The 27,099-nt window shown below is 40.1% G+C and overlaps 1 protein-coding gene across 2 annotated transcripts in view; it reads right to left on the bottom strand.

Moving 5' to 3' along the window:
* The window catches only part of CTNNA2 (catenin alpha 2), a 505,102-nt gene extending 490,234 nt beyond the window's left edge, over positions 1 to 14,868 (bottom strand). Inside the window, exon 1 of one of the 2 annotated variants that reach the window (XM_061365551.1) lies at positions 14,724 to 14,868. The gene's annotated coding sequence lies outside the window, so the exon portion shown is untranslated. The remainder of the gene's footprint in view (positions 1 to 14,723) is intronic. The other variant, XM_061365559.1, reaches the window with a different exon arrangement.
* Between the last annotated feature and the right edge of the window lie 12,231 nt (positions 14,869 to 27,099).

Below are 27,099 nucleotides of genomic sequence, written 5' to 3'. Positions count from 1 at the left end.
TCAAACCAATTAATCTTGAAGAAAAGAAACTAAAGTTATTTAGCTGTTTCTTGTTTGTCACCTCTGCGATTTAAATGGAAACAGTAGAAATAGGGGTTCTTTAATCATCACAAAATGTTTATGAAACTCCATGGAAATAATTCACAGTGCTGGACTGTGGCAGCAAAACTGTTGGGAAACCAACAACAAAGCAGACAGCGATTTAATTTCAAACACACCTCAGTGAACTGTAGGTGGTTGCTACTAGAATAAAAGGAGAGCTATCACTGCTGACAAGACTGCTCCAACCTCCCCCTAATCCAAGGCAGTGATTTGGGTAGAAGGGCTATAAAAGCCAGGAGTCATGGATAGAGAGCAACATTCTTTCTAGAGGACAGGGAGCTGTTGCTTAGAAACTTTACAGGCAGATCCTGCTGGTGTATCTAAAAAAAAGAAATAGGTCATTCTTGTCTTTAGGTGGGAGAGCTCTTCAGTGATATAAAATCCTCCACATCTTCTCTTTATATTCACTGTCAATAATTAACAATTCTTTGGGAAAGCTGCTTGAATGCTCTTTTTGCCAATGCCAGCACATTCCCAATGGCAGAATTTCCAATCTTGAAGCAATCTGGTTGCTAAACAGCAAGGATTCGCAACACAGTTCATGCAGGGGGCTGAGCCGAGGCTCCAGGCATAGACTGGATGGTCTTAGGAGGGGACTGGCATCAAAGGAGCAAAAGTGCAGTCAATCATCTCATGCATCTCTCAATTGTTGTCGAGGATAAAAAAATACAAAAATTCAGAAAAGAACATGCCACTAGACCAATAAAAAAAATCCCTTAGTTCTACTTTTAAAATGTGCGATGAAACCAGGTCTGCTAAAAATGAAGGGGGAAAGGCCATAACACTTCTTTGAAGCCACGAGGGAACAAAGTTTGCCTTGAAGAACAGAAGGTGAGGTTTGAGTCAGATCATTTTATCGAGGGAAATGGTGCAAGGAGCCCCTAAGTGTCTAAAACAAAGTTGCAAACATATTGAGCGCTCACTGTGCAAAGAAAACAAATTAGGTTCAGAGAAGATGGGAAAGAAAAATTATATCAATCCAGAGCCAGTTTTCTCCCCTGCATAAATAATCCACACTTGAACAGTTTTTCCTCATATAAATAACTACATTTGTAAGAAGCCTCAAGTAAGAAGGCTGTTATATCATTATTCACTTAAAAACCACTCCAAAAATTCAGACAAATCACTGCTTTCTAACTAAAAGAAAATAAAATGCGCAGCTTGTGGTAATAAACAGCTCATAGTCATCATTCCAGAGAAAGTCATTTTTTTTCTTCTTCACTTAAAAATAAATGTAGCACTGGCTTGGTTTCTTATATTAAGCAGATCACATCAAATGAATACAAGGAGATTAAGCACTACCACATGGCACCTAAGGTAGTGAAGGCCCAGGTGCAGGAGTGATAACCCCAAAAAACAAAGCTGGTGTTGTAGAACAAGTGCGTCTAGTTTAAACTTGAGGCAGATCTCAAATGCAGCTATCAAAGCACACATTCTCTATAGTGTCAACATAAGGTCACCGTATCATTCTTTATGCAGGAAAAATAAGGATCGTGACAGCATGTGTAATTTAATCATTGCTGCTTAATTCCAAGGACAAACCCGACCCTATGTTCTGATGCTATGAGCGACAAAAAAAAGCTCTCTTAAGATAACTTCTGGCAGCTGTAGGTGGACTTAACATATAAGATACATGTTTGGGTTTTAAAGGTTATCACAATGCAACACAAGTTCAAAGTCTGTTAAGAGTGTTTAACTCCCTCATTCAATGCATGGCTGCCCATAGAAGCAAGGCAGCTCATGGGATAACATCTTACTCTCCTATGCCAGAAATAAAGACAAAAACAACAAAAAAGACCCTTAAGAACTACAACTACTATTATTCACAAATTAATCTAGAAATATACTTTGGATAAAAATAATCACACAGTGAATGTTAATTATTTACAAAATTGAAGATAACATGGCCCATTTCCCAAAGGTTCAGAAATCCATGCAGGAGACTTCTGAGGCATGTAGGAGAGCCCAACCTGATTTTTATTCTTGCCTTTGGGGGCTTATCTACATGGGAAACAGAATTATTTTGTATTTAGCCCTCTGTCAGGTTTTCTCAGTTTTAAAATAACCGTTAATGAAATCACAAGGCTTCACCACAAAAAGCACTGCCAAAAATAGCAACAGGACAGCAAATATTGGACTGTAGCAACTCCTAGGAAGCGTGGAGCAAAAAAGCATCTCCCTTACATTCAGCTCTCTTGAAATAAAACCCAAGGAATAACAGATTACATTTTACTGAGGCCTCACTACAGTGATAAGCATTTGCTAACAGTTTTCCCAGAAATACAGCTCTTAAAAACTATTTTTTCCTTTGGCTTAAGAACATAGCTGAGTATAAAATACTTCAGCAGTGGAACCGTTCATTATGTTCACACATAAGATATCTGGAAATCACCCAAACCATACATAATTTATGATAATAAAAATAAGGTTGTCTGGTTTTTGTCTCTGCCACAGTATTCTGCAAAACTCAATTAAACACATTCAAATGTTTTTAACTTTAAAAATATTGCCAACAGATAATTTTGATTAAAACATTTAGAAATATAGAGACATCTTCTTTTTTGGGCTGACATTTGGACTGAAGTTGAGGAATGACAATAGACAAATACTTTCTTCAACAGAAGTAGAATGTGGTGGGCTTTTTGTTTTCTGCTTTCAAATGAGAAGATAAATACGGCTAAAACCACAGCATTCTTCAACGGCCATTAAACATGTGCAAGGACTGCACATGGCAGTATCACTATTGTGACAGAAGATGTCTTCAGTGATTACAAGCCTTCCTCAAGTTCATCTAGTTTATTTAGTGGGATCCAAAAGTGAAAATGCAATAGCTGTTCTTCAGAGACAAAGATTTCCTTGGGGAAATAAATGAAACATTTCTAACCTCCTGACTATGATCACCACCCTTGAAATGACAGGACAAGGGGAATGGTTTTAACCTCCCAGAGGGGAGATTCAGATGAGCTCTTAGGCAGAAGCTCTTCCCTGTGAGGGTGCTGAGGCGCTGGCACAGGGTGCCCACAGAAGCTGTGGCTGCCCCATCCCTGGCAGTGTTCAAGGCCAGGTTGGACACAGGGGCTTGGAGCAAGCTGCTCCAGTGGAAGGTGTCCCTGCCCGTGGTAGGGGTTGGAGCTGGGTGAGCTTTAAGGTCCCTTCCAACCCAAACCAGGCCTGGATTCTATGATATATCTTGCATCTCCTCTTGTAATAGTTTCCATGGTACTCCCTGTATTTATAAATATGGGCCCACACCAAATATTATATTCTTCATACAGGATAGTCTGCATATAAGATACAAACTCCTATAACATAAAGACAACCTTCATAATTCTCCCTATTTCCACTTACATAAAGGGTCTCTGAAATGTCCATACTCTCACCAAACTTTGGAATTATTTAATGTACCTTGCCGCATTAAAGACTAATCATGAGTTTTGGTTCCTATAACTAACTGAAGAGCAAGTTTAGTACTATAAAGTCTGTACAACAGTGTGCTATGAGCTTGGATGGAGGTATTTAAGTCACAGTATCACAGTATCACAGTATGTTAGAGATTGGAAGGGACCTCAAAAGATCATCTAGTCCAATCCCCCTGCCGGAGCAGGAACACCTAGATAAGGTTACACAGGAACGTGTCCAGGCGGGTTTTGAATGTCTCCAAACAAGGAGATTCCACAACCTCCCTGGGCAGCCTGTTCCAGTGTTCCGTCACCCTCACTGAGAAGAAGTTTCTTCTCAGGTTTAAGTGGAACCTCTTGTGCTCCAATTTGTACCCATTACCCCTTGTCCTTTCATTGTTTGCCACTGAGAAGAGCCTGGCTCCATCCTTGTGACACTCCCCCTTTATATATTTATATACACTAATAAGGTCACCCCTCAATCTCCTCTTCTCCAAACTATAGAGGCCCAGCTCCCTCAGTCTTTCCTCATAAGGGAGATGTTCCACTCCCTTAATCATCTTAGTTGCCCTGCGCTGGACTCTCTCCAGCAGGTCCCTGTCCTTTTTAAACTGAGGGGCAAGTCCATCTGTAATGTTTTGTTCAACTGGCCCAAACAATAGAACGAGTTTCTCACTTCAGAAGAAAAGCTCTATAAAGTAATGCAGATAAATAGTCCAATTTGCCAGAGATTTAAGCAGTTTATTATATATCACTGTAACACCACACTGGTCTGGCTCCTGCCACACTTAGAAGACAGGGACACAGTCCACAGCCAAAGGCAAAGCTAGGTCCAGACGTGTTGGGTAAGAGCTCTGCAACATTAATGAAAAATCTGCCCTTAATTTTAAGGGATCAAGAATTTAATCTTGCAGAATCCGAATAACCAAACCAGTCCCTTAGCTATAACACCCAGAAACCCATCTGCAATGCTAGAAGAGGCCCCTGCTAAAATAAATCTTTCTGTTTGGTCACTGTGATGTCTTTCTCATGTTTTACACATTTCTTGAGATTGCAGACATTTCAAATTTGAGGCACTTAATTAATATCTCAGATTTGAGGTACTTAATTTATTGCAGAAGGACTATTATGTGAACACCAGAGCCAAGATTCAACATGAGTGCTCTTTTTTATCTCTAATGCATAAAGGAAGCTCATCTACTCAAGACACAGTAGTGGGGTTTTTATTATTTACATAATTTCCTCTTATTTAAAGGAGCTCTAAGTACTCCAAGCTATTAAAAGTCTTCCTGCAACTCACCTTTCCCACTTCAGCTGTGCTTTACCTCTGTTTCCTACACCCGAGCTGGAATAGCCAACAGGCAATTTCAGTTTTAAGCACCGTTAGACATTTTGAATTAAAGCTAGGTGGAATTTATTACAAATGCATTTTTTAAAGAGTGATTTCAAAATTCTTTCCTCACTTACATGATCTTGGTTTCACCCCAATGAAAAAAAAAACCTTCTTAATCAAGAACAGCAATGCAAGAGAAACATCCAAACCAGCATAGCCAAGAGCTGAGTGGGCAAGGTCACTCCAAATCATGGAGATCCAGGTAAAAGCTGCCCAGGGCATGCCACTAATTCCAAGAAGGCTTGAAGTGTTTAAAATCCAATATCATATTTATTTGAGGACTGTGGCTTGTAGTCTTTTCTTAGAAACTGTTCCTTTTGTGTAACTAAATATGAACTGTTCTGATCTGCCCATGCATTAATCATTACAGAGACCATCTCTCACTCTGTTTCATGAAACACTGCATTCATAGAACATTGAATGGTTTGGGTTGGAAGGGACCTTAAAGCTCATCCAATTCCACCCCCTACCACAGGCAGGGACACCTTCCACTAGAGCAGCTTGCTCCAAGCCCCTGTGTCCAACCTGGCCTTGAACACTGCCAGGGATGGGGCAGCCACAGCTTCTCTGGGCACCCTGTGCCAGCGCCTCAGCACCCTCACAGGGAAGAGCTTCTGCCTAAGATCTCATCTCAGTCTCCCCTCGGGCAGGTTCAAGCCATTCCCCTTGGCCTGCCCCTACAGGCCCTTGTCCAAAGCCCCTCTCCAGGTTTCTTGTAGCCCCTTTAGGCACTGGAGCTGCTCTAAGGTCCCCCAGAGCATCCTCTTCTCCAGGCTGAACAGCCCCAACTCTCAGCCTGCCTTCATAGCAGAGGTATTGCTCTTGATTATGTCCCAAGGGTTGCTCAGGAAAGGCTTTAGCCACCACAAGTTCTTACATCTGCAACATCCTTGCATACAATAAGTCTCTCTTCAGGATATCCCAGCAACCAAATGCACCTCATGTTGTCTCTGACACTTTTATGCAGCAGAGAAGGCTAAAAGAAGAGATCCCAAGCTTTACATCATTAAGGAAAACTGATTTTAAAATAAATAGTCAACTCTAGTGCTTCCCCTTCCTCCTGACTGATCTTTTTATGGAAAATCAGCCAAGAAGCTGTTCTTGGACTATGTAATCTTTTTTTGTTTGTTTCTTTTGGCTGCCTGTCAGCACCCAGCAGAAATAAACTCATTACGCTGACAGGAGACCTGAACACACTCATGTTGTCAGTGCATCTCAGCATCATTCTCGTGAACCCAAAAAGCCATAAAGCAATTAAAATAAAGATAAGCTTACTCCACACTTCAGATGCAACCAAGTTTGGAAGGATCTGTCAAACGCTCAAGTGTCTGAACTAAAAGGTTTCTCTGATCACATTAAGGAAATCTTAATTAAATATAATAAAAATGAATAATAAAGTGCTATATCTTACCCTGTCAACTAAAGATAAATATTGACCATAGACATCCAATATAATTTCTGGTTCTTGGGCTGAATTTGTAAACGAAAAATCCTGTTGGTAGTAAATAGAGAATTAGCACAAGGCAAGCCAAAATGTATTTGTTAGGCTGTAAAAAACACTGTGGAAATGTACTTAAGTTATTTAAAAGATGAGGAAAGCATGCAGAGGAATAATAAAATTCATATCAGGTCTGAGCGTAAGTGGAAGACAATCCTGCTCAGGACTCATATCCCAGCTAGCCTTTATCACCTAGGAAGCACCTGTATTGCCCTGCACTGAATTCTCCCTAAGCTATGCAAGTAAAATTAAATAGTAAGATAGCAGCAGTTTTAAGTGTTCTTGTTCTTGCCAGATATAAGATGTGACCCAGAAACACTATTTAGCAAGTCCAAAGGTCCAAAACATTTTGTCAGCTGAATGAAATCAGCTTGCATTCTAGGGAAAGCATGGGCAAGTGACACCTTTGCATACTGCTGAGGCCTTTGACTACTGTTTCCAGCCGACTGGAGTATTTGTTTGATTCTATTTATTCCTATTCTATCCTTACACAGCCTCATCCTCTTTCATTCATGGACTTCCTGACAATTTATTTTTCTTAGAAGTATTTCTGCGTAGCATCTAAGCACTGGGAATGTAGATTACAGAGATAATAGATATGTTTAAAATTAGACTAAGCAGCTGTAATTCTGAATTTGCATTTCTGACTTGATTATAGTACGCACTCAAGACTATTTGTCTAAGAACTAGAAATGAGTTCACACACTGCAATAAAAATACATGAGTCTCTCCTACGTTGACCCCAATCAAAACCATTGCTGGGTAACAAATGGCAATTGTTTCTTTCTAACCGGTAACAAATGGCAGTAGTTTCTTTGCAATTCTGTAACTTTGTTTTAAAGATTCACCTGTGGATTTTAATTGAAAGAATTAAATTAATAGAATTTCCTGTATTTTACAAATAGAAGAATTATTCTCCTGCTTACTCTGGATTCTTCTCACTGCAGATTGTAGCTGTTATCTATTTTATACCTTTCCTTGAAAGGCTGAACAGTTTTTATCTAAAAAGTCAACATATGTAACTATCAGGTAATCATTTAGAATGTGTTCTGATAAATCCTCTTACCAAAATCAAGCACATAAGACTATTTTACTCAAATGTTCCGACACAATAAAAAAAAAATCAATCCTGTTCTATTTTGGTAAAAACTGAAATTATGATTTTCATCATACCCCTTTTTTTTTTTTTTTTTTTGCAGATACAAGAATGAAAAGAAAGAAATTGGGTTCTGTATTCAAATGTGCTCAATAAATATGGTGGCACATGTTAAAGCAACTGCAGCTTTTGCTTCTAAGAGTTTTATCATGAGATCAAGTCACCTCAATAGGAAACGTGTTATGCCTCTTCTATCTGAAAAATAAGCAGATGTTGTATCACACAAAAAATTTCACCTCCATGCATTAGCTCCATCTTGCTTACAGAGGCAATATTGCATCGGGGGGACTTGCAACAGTACTGATATGAACACCCTTCAAGAATTAACCATGAATAACTTATCACAGCTGATCATATTTTATATCAGAAAGACCATTAATTAGGCATTCAAGAAAGACAATATTTGATCACAAAGGACATCACACCTATTCTCTATTTATTTATATCCCATTCATTTACTTAGTGCTATTTACTCACAGAAATCTCTACAGCAACTCTAAATTTAGAGAAGAACTTTAAAGAGGATCTTTTACTACACCAAGAAGCAAACAACAAAAATGTTTTTTCCAGAGACAGCAAAAGAGCAAAAATTATCTCATCAGATAAATATGTCTGCCTCAGATTATTGCAGCAAGTTAGAACTGCAAATAATGTTTATGCCTCTTTTCAAGAGCTTTTATTCATGTTTGTTAATGTGGTTCCTCTGGAAAAGACAGAACTATTGCTACTAAAATTACGATGCTACAATAGAAATAAAATCAGTGCTTGCTAAAATTTTGTAGCCATATTTTTACTCTATAATATTAATAATTTCATAACTTGTCAAAGTTAAATCTTTAAGAAGAGGTTTTTCAGGATTTCTTTTTGCTGTTGAAAAGTTTTAGAGAACTGCTAAAAGTGGTTCTCAGCTCCACACAGGATGGCCACAGTTTTTCTACTTAAAATATGAGGACTAAAACATTTCCAATGAATCCATTTTTTATAAGTGAAACATAGAGAATGGAGAGATTTAGCTGCTCCTGCTGTGCTGGATTGTCTTTCGTGGAGAATTTCCATAAACATAGATTCAATGGAGTATAAAGGGGTGGGTTTTGTTAGTAAATAATAGAGTATTAAAAATTAAGGTTGATTAGTTGTAGCAAACAGCAAACTGATTAATCCATTTACAAGAAGCTTAAAGTAATTTAAAAGCTTAAGCCCCACTTGCAGAGGTCACCTGGGCAATGTGAGCCTAACCTAACCAAAGCCATTTCCACTTTCTGCTTATAGAAGTATATGCAGAGCTTAAGTTCCATTTACATTCAAATCATCTTCTGTTCTAATATTCTTGCCTACTTTAAACATTATGTACCATATACTTCTGTTTAAAATACATAGCTTCAGAGAAAAAGACAAGTACATAGGAGAAAGAAATGTCACATACTAATTATTATAACACCAGTGACAACAACAGATTGGAATAGCCATGAAAACAGCTTTAAAATACTCTGAATGCAAAGACTCTTTTGTATAACTGCAAAATCTGCTATTTTTTTCTACTGCTCAGATGAAAACCCTGTGAGATGTTCTTGCTGTTACAGGATTCAGCTTCACTTAAGCGAGTAATTCTCATTACTTAAGAAGCCTGAAAACTTGGGCAGTCTCTGCAGCAGTGTTGAAAATGTTTCTCTCCTATTCTCAGTACCAGAATACTAATGCAAGCAGTGATGTGACTGAAAAGCATAGCTAACCAAAAGTATTCCAAAGAGAAAAAACATCCAACACCTTGCTGTCAGAAAATGATGATTCAGCAGAGTTAAAGTACTTCAAAGAAAGGTGTGTTTTCTCAACACAATTGATGAAAAACTATTGAAAAGCTTTCCTCCTGAGCCCTATAAAGCCAAAAGTCTTTGTCTCATCAAGGGCATGACATTTGAAACACAATCTGGAGAGATGAGGGGCTGGTAGGATGCAGAGATATTCCTACTTGGGAAAGCAGTTTTCATTTTTCTGGAAATTTGAATCTTCACCAGTTTGTTCCAATCCAAAGGAAAACATGCTTCCAAAACAAAAAACCTGACTTTCAACCAACTTTACTGATAATGTTCTCAACAAGAGATCACAAGTGATGCTCAAAGTTTCATCTTCTAGAGCAGCTGATTTAGAGTTGTGTAAATGACTTCCACCTATCTTACTGTTTGAACACTTCCAAGAATGCCACCATGTACACAACCATTTTTTGGAACCAGATATCACAGTACTCTCTCAACAACCCGTATATGATGTTGAGGAAACCATTTAGAAAACTGAGATGCAGAGCTTTTACGCAGAAACCTGAGACAAAATCCATTTACATCCACAGAATGCTGAACCTCCCCAACTGAAAACTCGATACAAGAATGTTATAACTCTTCAAGATACATATAGATGTATTACGAATGCGTAAAAGACAATCAGAAGCTGGAATATAAGAATAACTTAGCTGTTAATCCATTATTTTAATACGCTAAAATCTGGTTTCTGTTCTTTGTTGCCATGTCTTCACCTCATTTGTTACAGTAGTCTTAAATACTTTTGTCTTTTTAGTTTCCAGCAATACTCAAGGAACACTAGACTTTGATCACAGCCAGGTTCACAATGTTGTTGATACAGCTGGAGGATCTTACCCATCACTAAGGGAGCTCCAGAGGAACTAGAATCTCAGCCACTTCTGCTTCCTGCTCCAGCCTGCTGTGTTGGAAGCCATGCCTTGGGAAAGTTCTCACTGGTCAACTGATACACTTTACTGTTTATCTAATCCCTCAAGAAAGTTTATCGTCACAAATGTTATGTTTATACAAAATAAACACATTTGTTTTAGTCAAGTATCAACTTTTAGCTCAACTGCTGAAATACAACTGTCATTTGGTCACTTTTACCTTCACACACACACACACACACACACACACACACACACACACCATTCTGTTCTTTTTATATCTCCTTCTTGCATCTTACCTCAATAATTACCTTTCAGAGAACAATTTCAACAGACCTAACTCACAAAAACTCCAGTTATGAGCTAAGTGTGCTACTTAAATTACTATCAGGTTAATGCTGTTACTCTTTAATTCTGTATCCCTGCCCTTCCTACTTCCAAATACACCTTGTGTTATTTATATCTATATATTTGTACTTCATAATACCACTACCATTTGGTATTATACCTAAAACCAAATATGTCCCATGCTGTGTACTGCCTATGAACATGCCTGGAGAACACAAATAAAGTTTAGTTTTCTTTAGCCAACCCTTGAAACATGCTGTATTAAAAGCAAAAACCTCCTCTGCTCTGAAATGTAATGAATTGTATGGTTCTGTCACTGTACACAGGGAACAGATCTCACAGTGGTGTGTTCGGAGAGCATGCAATACCTAGAACGCATTGTCATAGCTACTACAATTTGATAACAGAATGGATTTCAATAAATACTGCTATTAGAAGTGAAAAGCCATACATAACAAAAAGAAAAGTATTAAGGGGTAACAAATTCCACACTTACTGAAACAGTAAGAGTAAAAAAATTGAGAGGAGGGGATGATGGTATCTCTTGGCAACAAGAAAGAAAGAAAACAAACAGATTTATAAGAGCAAAAGAAATCACAGCCCTCACACAGGTGAGCTACTAATCAGGGACTCGGATCTACACCAACAGTCCAAAAGGGCAGATACAGTCAGTAAGTAATTCATCATTTGTAAAGAAGTGGGACGATTGGCTGGTACTTCATCTTACTTCTTCGGTAGTTACAAGTACAACGTTAAAACATTACTTTGCAATAACCATTCATGGTCAGAAGGACCAAATATCATAGTGGAGGGTTCTCACAGAAGCATCCAAGGGGATTTCTATCCCACCACCATGAATTTCTCAGGGAAATTTCAGAAGTCTGAATGAACACTCATGTTACAACTGCACTCTAAAAGAGTATTGAATCAATGTTTACAGCCACTGGAAGGTTGTAAGGATGGCAGTCCTGAGCAGAACAACAATTTAAGGAAAACATATATGTGATTCAACAGATACATCAGAGCTATGTAAAAAGTAATAGGAAGAAAAATCAATGAACATTGATCTTCTTAAAAGAATGTGGTTTTATTCTTTGATACAATCGTTATTTCCAATTGGTACAAATATTGCTATGGATGTATAAACTTCCATGGCACTTGATGTGGTGTTCTGTAATAGCCTGATGACCAAATAGCACCAGTTAAGCAGGTAAAGAACTGGTTAAACAATTTCTCAAAATGAAAAAGAAAGCAGCTTTAGAGAAGAACACATCACAACATAACACAGATTAACACAGAGTTCCCCAAAAGTGGAGCCACTATCACAAAACAGCTTTCCAACCATTTATAAGTCTACACAATCAATTGTGACAAAATTTGCATAAGGTATAAATAGAAAGAATGCTACATAAGGAAGATAAATCACTTACAAAAAGTGACCAGGTTGGCGTCTTCAACCTATGCTAAGAAAGAAAGCATGCTTTAAAAAAAGCCACGTACAAAGTTATAAAGCTACAACCAAGAACCACATGCTAGACTACAGAATGATAAACTCCCATGGAAAGAAACAGGGTTTGCCCCACTGAGCATACCCAGTGAAACTGAGATCGAAACACAGTGCTGCAGGTGGAGGTTTCATATGGAAATGCCATGTAAAACCAGCAGAGTAACACTACAGGGGTAATATTTAAGCCAGGCAGTACCCAGCTCACGTTTTCACAGAAACACTGAAAAAGTGGATTTGGGGAAAAAAAAAAAGAAAAAAAAAAAAAAAACCACAGAAATGGAGTTGTGAGGAAAATGCATGCAGTGACAAATATAAAGAATTTTAGTTCTAACTCAGTTAGAATCTACTGAGTTACAGCTAATAAATACCTCCATGGTAAGAAAATACTTCGAGCTCTTCAGCATAGTGGAGGAAAGCACACCATTAGCCAGTGACTGGAAGCTGAAGTCAAATAACTTAATAAACCACAGATTCTCTACCTCTTACTGTCTTCCGATCAAAATTCCTATTTTTCTGGAAAATACATTTCAGCCAAATGCTGCACTCAAAAGTAATTGAATAAAATCCAACTGGCTGTAATAGTCAAGGGGTCAGAGCAGCAGATCTAATTGCTTCCTTTGGCTTTAAAGTCTCAGGCTATGAATACTCTTGGTTTCTAGTGTTCAAAGGCATTTGGTAGCACCATACATGCTGAACATTAATATTAAAAGAAATCTCCATAAATTAGGGTTGCATTTCCTTTTAAGGGCTCAAGTGACACTGGAGCTTTCCCGTTGAGGCTTTTGTCACCAGCAGAGCCCATTAATGGAATTACAGCCATCTCATACACAGCTGAGGTGGTACAGCTGTAAACAATGATTTAAACAATCGAGTGCAAAAGTTCATCCTTCACATCCATACTTTTTCTCCTCTAGAAAGAATTCTGTTTGACCTGGAGTATAAAAAGCCTGGCACAATACACAATATCAATCATAGACGCTGTAGGTAAAAGGGAAAACCAGCAGCATTGTAGTAGCCACAAAGCCAGCAAAAGCTGTTGTTCGCATCAGCAACATCATTTGAGACTACCCCTATGGATGCTACTTATCTACTTCATACTCCCAAGCACACGCCATTCCCTGCAATCTTGACAAATGAACAGAATCAACATTTCTTACAGAATACATGCCAAAATAGTGCATAATGTGTGGTTTGGTATTATTCAGGCTGATAGAGTTTTGCTGTATTATTGTCTGCTGTGGTATCTATAGATTTCTAAAATAACAGGGGTTTTGGAGCATATCTGTCCCCATAAAGTATAAACAAACTTCTAATTCAGCAAACTGAAGCTTAAAGAGGGTGACAGCATCTGAAGCATGCTAACAATCCAATAAACGTTCTGCCACTACATAACCGATGAGGGGAGAAACGCAGCCACCAACTGATCATTTCAACTGACGGAGCGTCACCTTAAAAAGGAAACAGGCACTGTACACAACCGGCAAAACACGAGGGAGTGCACTCACCCTTCCAGCCTACGGAGAAGCAGGTGCGTGCCACCTACTCCTCACACTACACCCTGTCATAAAGATGGAAAAGTTACTTTCCCAAACTGAAGGCACATGTTTTCTCCCCATAGCACCCACAACAGCAGCTCCCAATGGGCAAGGCAGCCGGGGAAGTCTTGCAGCAGCAACATCGCTCCCCATCACCACATCTAAGCAAAACTTCCACTCCAGACATCACACAATGAGAACCTTTGGCCACCACCTCTCAGCCAACATCCATGCAGCTTTTCACCATCCCCAAGGAAAAGATCAAGCCACGTTTTAAACTTCAGCTCTTTGCCACCGGAGCAAACCCTGGGTTGCGAGCTGGCACGTTTTGGGTGGGATACGATGAGGGTGGTTAAGAGGTCCCAGCCCCTGCAAGAGGCCTAAAGGGAAGGGATGGAGGAAGCTGCTTTCTCCGGCACCCCCTCCCCACCGCAGAGTCCCGCGCCCCTTCCCTGCCATCAGGCAATCAGAGCAGCAGCCACTGTAAATTACAGAGACACGCAGTGGATAGAGAAAAGGGAGGAAGAAACCTCTGATGCCTGAAGAAAGGAGAATCACGTAAAACAATAAAAAAAGGACTTAAATTAACACAGAGCTAGGTTGCACCTCGAAGTGATGCTAGGCAAAGAGGTGAGTAAGTGAAACACCACACCTCTGACCCTTTCTTTTCTTCCCTATATCTAATCCCCCTTTTCCCATAATACACACACCACAAAATGACCATTAATTCAAATCCATTCTTTAAAGGAGGAGGATTATCTCTGTGACAGACTCTGTCTCTTTTACCGAGCAAGAATTAAAATTGCATTGAAAGAAAAAGGATGGGGGGGAGAAAAGGCAGTATGATTATTATTTCTGGAGGGTGCGATATATGTGCACGGGGAGAAGGAGTCTGGGGGATGGGGCGGAGTGGAGAAAGGTGGCTAAGGAGAGAAGAAAGAAACGGAGGACCAGGAAGCGCAAGGAGGGATGAGGAGAAGGCGAGATAAGGGGGAAGGAGGATAAGGAAAGAAGGATGAAACGAAGGCGCTGGGGGAGATGGGGGGTGGGAGGATGAAAGGGAGGAAGGGATGAGGGGAAGAAAGGAGGATGCTTTGCCCTGGCCTCACCTCGGCTCGGTGGGTGGGGGTGGGAGAAGCTCTCTCCGCCGCCGCCTCCTCCTCCTCCTCCTCCCCAGCAGCACCGGTCACTGACGGGCTGGCTGCGCGGCGCGGCTCCCTCGCACAGCGCCCGGCCCCGGCTCCCGGCTCCCGCCTACCCGCCCTCGCCGCCCGCCTCCCGCCGCCGGCCCGAGCCGCTCTGAGGGGACCCGGGCGCTGCCGCCGCGGCCGCCAGCCTCCCCGCGGCAGCCACTAGGGGAGGAGGCAGCGCGCCTGCGCCACCGGCTACCGCTGGGCCGGGAGCGGGGAGCGGGGGGCTGCGCGCCGAGGGGGTGGCGGGCGAGGGGAGGCCTTGCTGCCGCTGCCGGCACCGGCTCGGCCGGTCTGCAGGCCGACTGCGGGCCGCCTCAGTGCGCAGTTGCTGTGAGTATGGAGACGGCGTTACCGGGGGAGGGAAGGGGCCGGGGGTGTGAGGGGAGGGGAGGGGGGCTGATAGGAGGTACCCAAGGGGCCGGAGGGGACAGGGCTGCGGCTGCGGTGTAGGGCGGGGGAAGGCTCGGAGGTAGACGTGGGGTGTCCGGCGGCAGGTGGAGAGCCGAACCGAGCCGAACCGAGCCGAGCCGCGCTGAGGTGAGGGCATCCCAGTGAACGGGCTCTATGGCGCTCTGGAAAGCGGCCACGGGGGAGGGATGGGGGTATGGAGCATCCCGTCAGAGCGGTTCGGTGCCCGTGGTGTGCCCATGGTGTGCCCATGGTGTGCGGGTGGTAAAGCGGAGGAGGGCGAGGGCAGGTGTGGGAAGGCCGCGCCCGGCAGTGGGGGCTCCGCCGGGGACCGGCACTGGAGGCTGTGACAGAAGGGGCTGGTGGACAAATTACTGGGGGGAGCTCATGGGGATTTATTCTCATCCATCATCTCTTGTGCTGCTTCAGACGCTGCGCAGGGTAAAGGTGATTGATGTATGAGTGTACCATCGGGACTGACTCCAAGTTCTTCTCTTAAACTACATCAACTTTGCTTATGGCTTTCTTTTCTGCACCAAATGCAAGGTTTTGTCCGTCTGTGCGAAGCATTGCACTTTTCTTTCTTCTGTTACATCACTTGCATTGCTAATCTTACCAAGCATAAAGGTTTCTGCTATGCTGCAGCACCTTCTTCTGCTGTTTCCTTTGGGGGGAACATGTTGCCACCCTCCTGCTCTGGAATCGCTGAGCCTGGACTCCCGTAAGCCCTGCTGGTGAAGAACCCCTGTGGAGTAGGTGTTGTTGAAGGGACTTTGCTGTTTTGAGGCAGTGTGATCCCATTGACGTGCCGTTGTTCCACACACTTCTTGTGGAATCCATCTGCTTTCCCAGCTTCCACGTAAACTCAGAGCCAACAAGGAGAAGAGGAGGATGAGTCCTTCAGTGCTTTTACCTTTTGTTGCCTATTTTAGGCTTGGAGGGAGCTTGTCAAACAATTTCCCTGTCTCAGCCTGTAAGGGAATGATGTGAGTAGTACAGGTATCTGTTAGGCTTCAAGTAGAGGCAGTAGCTGCCAGTCTTTTTATTCTCTCTTCCTCAGCCTGACAAAATTTTAATCAGGCTCTGTATTCATTTTTGCAATGAACAAATGAGGAAAGGGGCTGAACTGGAACCTTACTTCCCCCTGTAAAGGCACAGCAAGGGAGTCTAAAGGAGGGTTTGAAGTAGGGAAAAACATTTCTTAGGCGAGAGCTTATTTAAATATGAATTTAAATGTTGTTGGATTCATCATGTACAGCCATATAACAGATGTAAGTAGTCACAGTCAGTAGTATACAGAAATACTTTGAATTATTTTAACCCCATGGTATTACTTAGGACTGAAACATGCCCTATTCTTCATGTGTAAACAGAGATTATACTAGACTGACCTCTCCTTTATGAAGATGTGTAACTTACTACTGTAAGGCAGAATAGGCATTTAGTTTGTGTCTTCCATAGGCTTTCAGGTTGCATCAAATTAGTTTTCTAGGTATCGTCTTTCCCATGCTATTGAATGGAGCCAGGTGATGTTAGGAAACCTTTATTTACAGACCTTTGGTTTCTTGCCTTCATTTTTATGCTCCATGTCTTAGATTGCTGGTTCTTCTTTGTTGTAACTGGCTAGTCTATTGTGAAATGAATGGAAACAAGCAAGGATCCCAAACAGAGCATAGTGAATTACCCACTCCTTTATCACAGTGTATTACACCATTAACTGGAAGTCAGCTAAGTTTCTCCAGGCATTTGACAAAAATGACCATGAGCTATGGTGTATATATAAGAAACACAAGTAGTAAATAAGCATGATTATGAAAAATGATACTTCTTCCCTAAGCTGCAAGTACATCTCCGGTAAATTCAAACCAAAGGACTCATGCAGCTATCTATGAGTGTTTCTGTTTAAAGTGTGTCAATTTAAGAAACAAATCAGATTACCTGCCTAGTCCAGATTACTTTATCTAAGACAGAGGACATGGATTGCTGGGCTGTTGCTGAGAGCTCTGCCAGAATACTATGAAGAAATCTGAAAATCTGGAAGAACTGTAGGAACTTGTGTTTCTTTCATGGTCCTGAAACAGGGCTTTGTCCACTGTTTAGACATTTCTTTCTTTCCTTTAGGTTATTAACGAGTTGTTAAAACTACCCTTAATTTTTTATCACTGCTAATTGCCTCTAAGAAAAAGAGGAAAACTGACCTTGTTACCACTGTTTACTAAAACCAAGATAAGATGCTAAGCTGCTCTGTAAATTAATGTAGCTCTCACCAGCCAAGGGAGGTCAACTGACTCTTCCTAACAAACGCTTGCAACTGCCACCATTCAGATACATGTAGAAAAGAGACATCACCTAAGCATCAGAAATATTGGTCACTTTGATCAGCAAGACAGGCAAAAAGACCATTCTGCTTAAGTGAAACATGAGTGGATGTTTTTTTAAGCTCTGTGCAGGCAGTGGAACTGTCTGTCACAAAATAGAACCCAAATATTAAGCATGTGCATTGAAAATAAGAATGATTATAGCAAAAACTACAGAAAAAAATACAGTCCATCAGTGAGCCTGGTCTCTGTTGGCCGTTTAACCTTTAGCTTTCATGATGATTTTCATGTTGAGTTCTGTAATACATAGTTACCCAAGAAGTAACTAGTCAGATACAGTTGCCTTCACTTTAGCTTTTACTAAGAGTGCAACTGATTGAAGTAGGAAGTTCAGAGGAGAACACACCTGGGAGACACATAAATACACATGAGCTAAGGTCCTGGAAGAGCTGAGATTTTTGAAGCAGCATCCCACAGCCTTAGTCGACTATGTGCCACGAAAACAGTCTAGTGTTCCTGTCACCTCTCTAGGTGTAGTAGTCCTTTTCTATATAAAACATCATCAGGAAATGAGTAGTCTCATTGTTGAAAGGTGTTAATCCAGGACCTAGAAGTGGTGTGGTCAACCAGAAGTTAGTAGACAATGTGCAGTATTTAAGTTGTGGAGACTGCATGGCAGAATGAGCATTTAGGTCCTCTAAGTGCAGTGCTCTTTGCTGCCTTTAAGGAACTCAAAGCAGTGTGATCCTTTGGATAAAAAGTGACAGAAATCAAAGGGATTTTAAGTCCCTCTGCTTAAGGAACTGCATGTTGGCACTTGTTATATAGGCAGATTGCTGGTTCCAAGGATATCACATAGCAAATTTCAGCACCTGGCAGTCCCAGTTTTCAAATAGTGACCGATTTACTGAAGCCTTGGCAGAGCTGAACTTGATTTTCTAAATCAAATGTCTTTGTAGCCTTTTCATTTTATTTCATTTTTTATGACAAGATTAGATAGCAGGTACCTTGCCATGATGTAATGTACTGGAAGTAATTTTCTTCTTTGTGCCATTTGAATCTGTAGCAATCAAACAGTAACTTGTTACCTACTATTGCAATAGCTGCGGATACAAGTGTTCTCCATACAAACACATGTGTTCGTAACTTGTTACCTACTATTGCAATAGCTGCGGATACAAGTGTCCTCCATACAAACACGTGTGCTCTCTGAAAAAGTTCTTTTTGGATAGTGGATGATAATCTAGGCTTTTTACATTCTCCAGCACACAAAAGGAATTTACACGAGGGTAGAATAAAATTAAACTGAGCAAATTTATATACATTATCACAGTATTGCAGCTTAACTCTAATTCCAGCTTTTCTTTCGTCTTTCTTTTTTTTTAACATAACAATCAATTTATTCTTTTTTCCCCATTTGTCTTAATTGCTGGGCATTTAAGCTTTTCCTATAACATATCTGTCATGTCATTTAGTTCTTTTTCTCAATTTTCTTCTCTTTTCCTAGCATTCAAATACTCTTCAATATCAAATTCTTCAGTAAGGCTTACTGTTTGACATGTTTTCAGTCTTAAAATAGGTTAGCCCATGCCCTGAAGTATTACAAAGTATGTATTTATCTTAACATCTACTTCTCAAGAAAGTATCACAGCAGGAATTAGCCCCCCTGTTCCAGCATATTGTTAAAGCCCTGGGTCTGCATACACACACAAAAAAGAAACCCTCCACACCTTTTGCTCAGCTTTTCTCAGGCAGAACAGAGATTATTGCTAAAAATGGTCTCAATTGTTTGCTTCAAGAACATGAACTTTTTTGAGTTCTTATTTCCTCTGTTACTATCTCAATATCTCTTTGTGTCTAGGTAGACTTTGTTTCTTTCACTGCCTAATCCTGATCCCCTGTTCCTATTTGTGCTTTATTGACAAGTATTTCTGAGAATAGAAAAGCTAAAACTAGCAGGGTTTTAACAGAAATAATCAGTTAACTTATCTAAAGGAGAGAAGTTGAGGGGGATCTGTATCTCTTAGGCAACTCAAGCAGACTTCGAAAGCTGCAGGTGGAACCTAGAATACTTTAAGCTTCTTTTAGGCTCAGTTATCTTTAAAGACAAACAGTTTCGTTAAAGTAGATAGTTCACTGCCTATGCTCAAGAGAGATTGTCATGCCATTCTGAAAGATATTTTGGTGCCCTGTATTAATAAAACATCTCTTGAACTTTATTCACTGGGTGCACATAAATATACAGATTGACTAAAATCATTCACTGTCCCTGAACATACTTGGGTACCTTTTACATAGGTATTTTAGAGACCTGTATTTTGTTTTAGGCATCTCATTTTTGGCACATTTGCTTGAGCAGTGGGTAGCAAATAATTGTTGCTTCTTCTCTGCAGTGAGGCACTTCCATGCTAGATATTAGCGTGAGCAGCACAGTAAGCAAGAACAAAACCTTCACAGCCTGCAGGTCATTTAAATTGGGTATTGTATAAGGAGCCATATGCAAGGTGGGTTCTGACATGAAGAGTCTTCTGCCTGCCATGCCCTCTGCCACACCTTTTGACTGTTTTCTCTAACTCAAAAGCGTCTGTGAGTCAGAGCACCCAGGGATGTACCCTGACTCGTACCTCTGAAGCAGCTAAAAGGCACATAGCAGATGCAGTCCATTTTGAAGAAAATGGGGTTTTTCTTTCAATCCACTTCCTTATACTGAGAGAATGGGGCTACTCCCTTCACTTCTTTCAGAAACCTGACTTCAAAAATGCAACAGAAACACAAAAAAGACACCTGCTCTTTGCTGTTGTCAGACTGATGTTCACTAGATTAATGATCATCATAGCAGACTTTTATAAGGCCTTTTCCGTAACTGGTTTCTTCTCAAAACCATGGAAATATACTCTAAATTTTGTTAAAATTTTGAACTACAGTTGATGCCACCTGTTAGCAGGGGTTTGTGGAGGCCTTTAGAGGGTAGATTTAGAGTAGATCTTAGGCAGAAGCTCTTCCCTGTGAGGGTGCTGAGGAGTTGGCACAGGGTGCTCAGAGAAGCTGTGGCTGCCCTATCCCTGGCAGTGTTCAAGGCCAGGTTGGACACAGGGGCTTGGAGCAAGCTGCTCCAGTGGAAGGGGTCCCTGCCCGTGGCAGGGGTTGGAGCTGGAGGAGCTTTAAGATCTGTTCCAACCCAAACCATGCTGTGATTTTATGATGTCTCATCCTTTAATTGCAAGAAGGGCAATGTGTGGTAGGTTTGTTTCACCTCTATATTTTGAAAGGGGGCTAGAGAAAGAAGGGCTTTTATAGCTTACATATGCTCAGAGGATGTGCTACAAACAGTGGAATATTCAATTCAAATGTGATAGAATCTCACACATTCATAAGATTTATAAATCAAGACTCAGAAAAATAAATTCTCATCTCTTCCTCAAGTCTCCTTGAGTAACTCACTTGACTTCTTTAAAGCTGCCTCACTGCCTCTACATCTGTTTTCTTAATTATACTTGCATTAGAAAACTTGGGGTTTCCATCTTAAAGCTCTTCTCTCCTACAGAAATCTTGATCAGATAAGCAGCTCTTAAGCAGTGAGTGCTGATTTCCGTGTTGACCACCACCTTCTAGCTGTTTCCCATCTGTTGTTTGTAAATACTTCATGTCTTGTGCTGCTGCTGTGGTTAGCTCCTTGGAAAACAATCTCAATTTTCTTATGTTTGCACACAGCATCAAAACAACAGGAAATCTGTCCATGACTGTGAATCCTACACAATGCCAGAACATTGTGTTTTTCAATGACTGGAACTTATCAGAGGGAAACAATTATGTTGCAAGCTGTAAGATAATGTAGCTCATATGTTCACAGAGTATATGTTTAGTTTATGCCTTGGTGAGGGGGGAGAACAAGGCAAGTGAGAAACCAAAGGAGGGAGCTGGGCTGAGAGTGAGAGAGAAGGGACAGGAGGTGGTAGAGGAACCCTGCAGAAGATGCACAAATTAAAAACTGCAGGATGTATTTTTGGCTCATGCCTTTGCAGAGCTAGATAAACTTGTCTTCTATTACTCCTCTGTCCCTGGAATTCCTTTCTTTCCCTAACCACAGGAAGGCTTAGGGAGCAGGATTAATATCCGGATGCTAACAACTATCACAAAGTCAGAATGAGACTCTTCAAAATTTTCAGTCAAAGGAACAGAAGGTGTTTCTGTGCTGCCAGTGCTCCAAATGCAGGTCATTAAGTATTCCTCTGTTGAAGAAAACAGCCAATGGTTTTGCTTCACTTCAGGGAAATTATGGTCTTCATCCTTCTGCTTTTTCAATTATTACATGCTGTTGTGATTTCTATACATAGGAGGTAGGATGGAAAGCTGTCTGGTCTTCGCTCATCCATGTAAAAATTGCTGAATTCCTCCACTTAATCATAGAGCTTTTCTGAAATGTCATTTGCAAGTACTGGGCTAAATTCTGATCCTTTCTCGGGCCTTATTATACAAACTCCTGTTGTCTGAGACTTTTAGTAGACAAAACATGGCTGGGAATATCCATATCTGACATTGCATCTTGGTAATCTAGAGGAAACTAGCTGCAGAAACTTGCTTTTCTTTTTATTAACCTTTCCTTCTGTTTATAACTTATTTTTTGCGCTATATTAAAGATTGTACTTAAATAGGGCATAAAACAGATACTTGTGATACATTACCTGCTAAACATTGTTTTTGTCGGAAGAAATGCAATCACTTAAATGCGTTTTCCATCTTGTGGGCACAGAGTCATAATAAGATACAATCAAGTTTTGTTTGAGCCACAATAATGTTTACAGAAATTATCTCCCACATCTTGAAGTATGTAAAATTCCCAATTTATTTTTTTTTTCTGTTGACAGAAGCCCAAGATGAAGCATCTTCCCATTCACATCTTTTAAAATGCACTAAAGACTTTTAACTAAAGCGTGGCCTGAAGAAAGTCAATGAAGTTGTTAGTAGGCTGCGTCACAAATGAAAAGGCTATGGATGGTTCTGGTCTTTTCCTTCAGGCCTTCATGAATCATGAAAATGACAGAAAGTTGATTTTTCTAAAGGAGCAGCAGCTGTAAGTGAAAAAAGAAGAGGAAAAATCAAGAACAAAATTAAGCAATGGAAAGCTGATGACAAGGGCCTCTACTGGTGGTGACCAATCTGTTGCAAGCTGAAATTTTCTTGCATCTTAATGGACCATGTGACCTAATTTACAGTCTTGTTAATACACTTTTTTAGAAGGGTCAAACCTTTTTCCTGCTAAAGATCATGTACTTCAACTAAGAAATCTTTCCTCATCTACAGTATCTACAGTATGCATTACAGTATAATGCGTTCATACTGTGTATGAACACATTAATAAGTCATGCGCAATAATCCTGGAGTATTTCACACCCCTTTGCCCTGTCCTCGCTTTTCATTTACAGTTAAAAAATGATACAAAGAGTTCTTTTTTGTGTTTGATTGTCATGACCAGTGCAAATAATCACATGGGCTCATGAAGGCAGAAAGTTATCTAGCAGCAGGTTCATCCACTTCCAGTTTGGAGATTAATGTAGTTTCAAACAGAAATAAAATGACATTCTGAAAATCCACAGATGGATTTTCATACAGATCTATAAAATGGACCTATTAATAGTGAGAGAAATAAGAGCAGCGTGAAAAGAATACTCCATGTAAAATTTAACATGCCACATTTAAGTAAAAATCTTGATTTCAATACCAAAAATACTCTGCACATTCAAATTGAATTATGCAGATTATTACTTCTGAAAATGGTTACACCTCTTGATCAATGGGGTCAAGAGTTGCATTAAGGCCTTACATACCTTACATGAAGCATACCTCATATGGGAAGGAAACTGAAGGAATATTTACGTTTTCAAAGCATTCTTCATATCTGAATGACAGCTGAATGAGACATCTCTTAAAGAAAGAAAGAAAGAAAGAAAGCAGATAAATGCTTTTTTCATTAAATGTATGAACCAGCTCAGAAATATTGAAGGGATGTCTAGTGAACTATAATGATCGTAGGACATGCAATAATATGTTGTGGAGGGAATGCACCTATCACTATCCTAATCTGGATTCATCAGAGAGGATACTAAGATCCATTCCATTTCATGATTTGTTCATGCAGACTACATAAAGTACACTGTAAAAATGAGTTATTTTCCATAACAGTATTTTGGCAAATGAAATCAAAACAGGTTGCTATGGCAGTTCCCACAAATCTCTCTATTTTATCTGTGTTTTGTATTATAAATATGTCAAGATGAAGCAATTTCTGTCAAAACAGAAATTTTTCCTCTTGGGAAAGTTTCCTTGGCATGTTTTTAATGGCTTAATTTTCAGTATTTGTCAAAGTCAGGATGAAAACTAATTTCAAATGCTCTAACTTCCATCTGCATCATAATAAACCCATGAGAACATAGCTTTAGTATTATAAATGAGTCATGTCATTGGATACAGTGTTGTTAGTTTAATTGACTTTGTTTACTGCTCTGTATAACAAGTGACTGAAAAATAAATGACACTTAACATTGGCTAAACTGTTTCTAGTGGTTCCTGAAATGAAAGTCAATGGTGTAGATATAAGCCATTGCATGAAAATATTAACAGGTCTGATTTTTGTTCCAATAGCACAATGCCACGTGACATCTTAAATGGATACAGGGAATTGCATCTAGTCCTTTGTAAATAAGAACTCTCAAAGGTACAGACATAAAAATAGCACATATCTATTGTACAGATTTCACTGATGACATCTTATATAACGGACTCATAATACTGGTGCTGCTGGACCACTGGAAGTTTTAGGTAGCAGTGCAAGTAATAATTAAAAAAGCAACTGTCTTTTCTGTGTCAGTGCATTTACAGAATAAAGTTGATTCAAAGTTTTTATGAGGGACAGTATTTACCAAATGGGGATAGTTTTCACATTCAGAGGTGTGGAAAGGACTAGGTATTTTCAGGTTTGGGATTTTTTGACATCAGAACATAAGGACTACAGGTTGGAGAAGGAGCTGCCAAAATTAGAGTTCACTTGATAAATTATGGTTAAAGATAATTCTTTAATTAAAATTGATAGATATGCCTCCCTGAAATTAACCCAGATGTGACCTGTACACATGGGTTAATCATAGGGTTTAATGCAAAGGAGTGTTTTGGTTTACCAGTTGATTGTATCTCCTAAGACTGGCTGTCAGCTCTATGTTGGTTGATCCAAGAATTACAACATGGCAATGATATGTGCTCGAGTTGTGTCAAGAAATTAGAAATCATTTTATGATATCTGCTTATTTTGGGTGCTCTGAAGTTGCTAAGAAGGAAAAGGGAATACCCTGAAGCAAGGAAGAAGACAACCAGAAAGCTTATTGAAAAAGAAGAGGGAGACAAGCAGAGGGTGTAATACTCTGAAAAGGGAGGCAGGAAAGAGCTGATCAATGAGCTGAGGAACTGCAGGAGCCAGCGTTAGTTGTGTGTCTCAGCACATGTTGAAAGGCATTGTGCTTGCAGGGATAGAACACAGACTTCTCTTGTTCTTTTCTCACCCAGACTGTGGAACTGTCTCAGAGATGTTAAGCAGTAGAGAATGGGAAAATAAAAAAAGATGCTCCATACAACTGTATGTGACACATTAGGTAATGCTGTGGAAAATTATTATCATGAAACAGTAGAGAAACTCCTGATTTATTTTCTTTTTACTATTCAATTATTCTATCTACCTTCACTCTTCTTCTCCCTTCCATGCTGGCATTAATGCAACTTTTGCAGTTGCCTTGCAAGGAGCAAGATACATTTATTTCATGCTTTTATTTTAATGTTTCGACATTTTTGTCCTCTTAGCTGGTTATAAATGCGTATGGTTTGGGAGAGCTTGGAGTAATGGAGAGTAAAACTGAAAATGCTCCTGGAAATTGGTTATTTGTATAAAGCTGATGAGAAAACAAGCGTTTTATGTGAGGGCTCTGACTCTGTTAGAGGCCATTTTGCTCAAGGACAGCAAACTTGTTGGCACGCACATTTAGGTGTATCTGTCAGTACACTGCTTTGTACCATGCACAGGAAAACCAGCATGTATCAGTTGCTTTTTATTACGTATTGGGGATGTACAGACAAATTGATTCTGTGAGTGTGTATAGAATCACAGAAATAATGACACCAGAAGTAGGCAGTGAATAAAAAGCAGCTGCAGGCTGCCATGAGGGAACTGGAGATGCTGCTGAGTGGGGGGTACCTGTATAGTACCTTTCATAAAAAGACAAAGGAAAAATCTCTTTCTCTATAAAACCTCTCCCGCTAAGCACAGTGACAACACGTGTCCAAGGACTTCTATCACTCACCAGTCCAGGCCATTGTGCATTTAGTCAGGTTCTAGACATGAAGAAACTGTAAAACCAGAAGGCAGCATGTATAAGAGAACACTTTCAAAGGCTCAACAAGTGTAAATTTATGTAGGGATAAATAGCACACAGGTACTAAGAGTATCTGTAATTGCTGCACTAGCTAAGAACAAGTTTGAGGGGGCACAGTCATAGAAATATAAGAGCAAATGTCAAAATAAAGATGCTCAAGGTCATGTGGAAAGGAAAAAAAAAGGGTTTACCATCCAACACCTGAAAGGTGCTTAATTTGTATTTACTGATACTTTCTCAACTGCTTTATTCCTTCCCTTTAATTCTTATTCCTTACCTAACAGTAAAAAGCTGTGAGAGTGGTTCAAATCTGTGATTTATTTGTCTCTCTAAATGTTTTAATAATCTTACTAATAATTTAAGAAAAGACATACAAGCAACCATAAAAGATGAGCATTATTTAAAAGTATAATGACCTTTTTAGAATATTAAGAAGTATGCTGCTGCCTGAAGTATTGAATATATATTTTCATTATTTATTGAGTGGCCAGAAGTATCTTAAGAGCCTCTTAAGTAGTATGTAATAACATCCCTTTCCCAAAAGTGGGTCGAGGCTTATGTAGCTTTCAGTTACAACATGGGTCCCTCTTTAAAGTCCCAACCATACAGAAGGCACTAACACAATAAAGGGTCCAGATTCTGTACATCATGAGTATCTCCTTTGACTTTAATATGCCTAAGCCTGGAGTAATAGCCACAAGGTATGGTCTAGTAAATGTTAATGAGAAATTATCTTGAGCTCTTGTTGTCCCCAGTGCTGCAGATGCCTGTGATGTGATGGTGTACACTGGCTCCTTGGTCTGCCTCGGGTGAAACTCCCTCTTTCACATCACAAGAGCAACAGGGAGCCACTGATGGTGGGAGGGATGCTGCCAGGTCACTGCCCACAGTGCAGGATTGCGTAAGAACAAAGGAAGAGCGTGGTCTGAATTTGACTTAATGAAGCACCTAATATATTAACAGTGGTGGAAGAGAAGGAGTGAACAGCGGTTGCTATCACAAGATCCTCCATTTGTTCAGTTAACACCTTAATTATTGTACCTTTTATTAGTTACAGGCAATTATAAAGATGTAAATTATAAGGTAGTTTGATAAGTTACAGCTGTGTGGACACCATATCTAAGCTGAAATGGTAAGAGTAAGATACAGAGC

Source organism: Neopsephotus bourkii, unplaced genomic scaffold, assembly GCF_033783945.1.
Source record: "Neopsephotus bourkii isolate Nb327-2 ecotype Australia unplaced genomic scaffold, CSIRO-AGI_Nbou_v1 NB_121, whole genome shotgun sequence".
NCBI classification, from domain to species: domain Eukaryota; kingdom Metazoa; phylum Chordata; class Aves; order Psittaciformes; family Psittacidae; genus Neopsephotus; species Neopsephotus bourkii.
The sequence above is the reverse complement of the archived record's forward strand: the minus strand, read 5'-3'. Positions and strand labels throughout refer to the sequence as shown.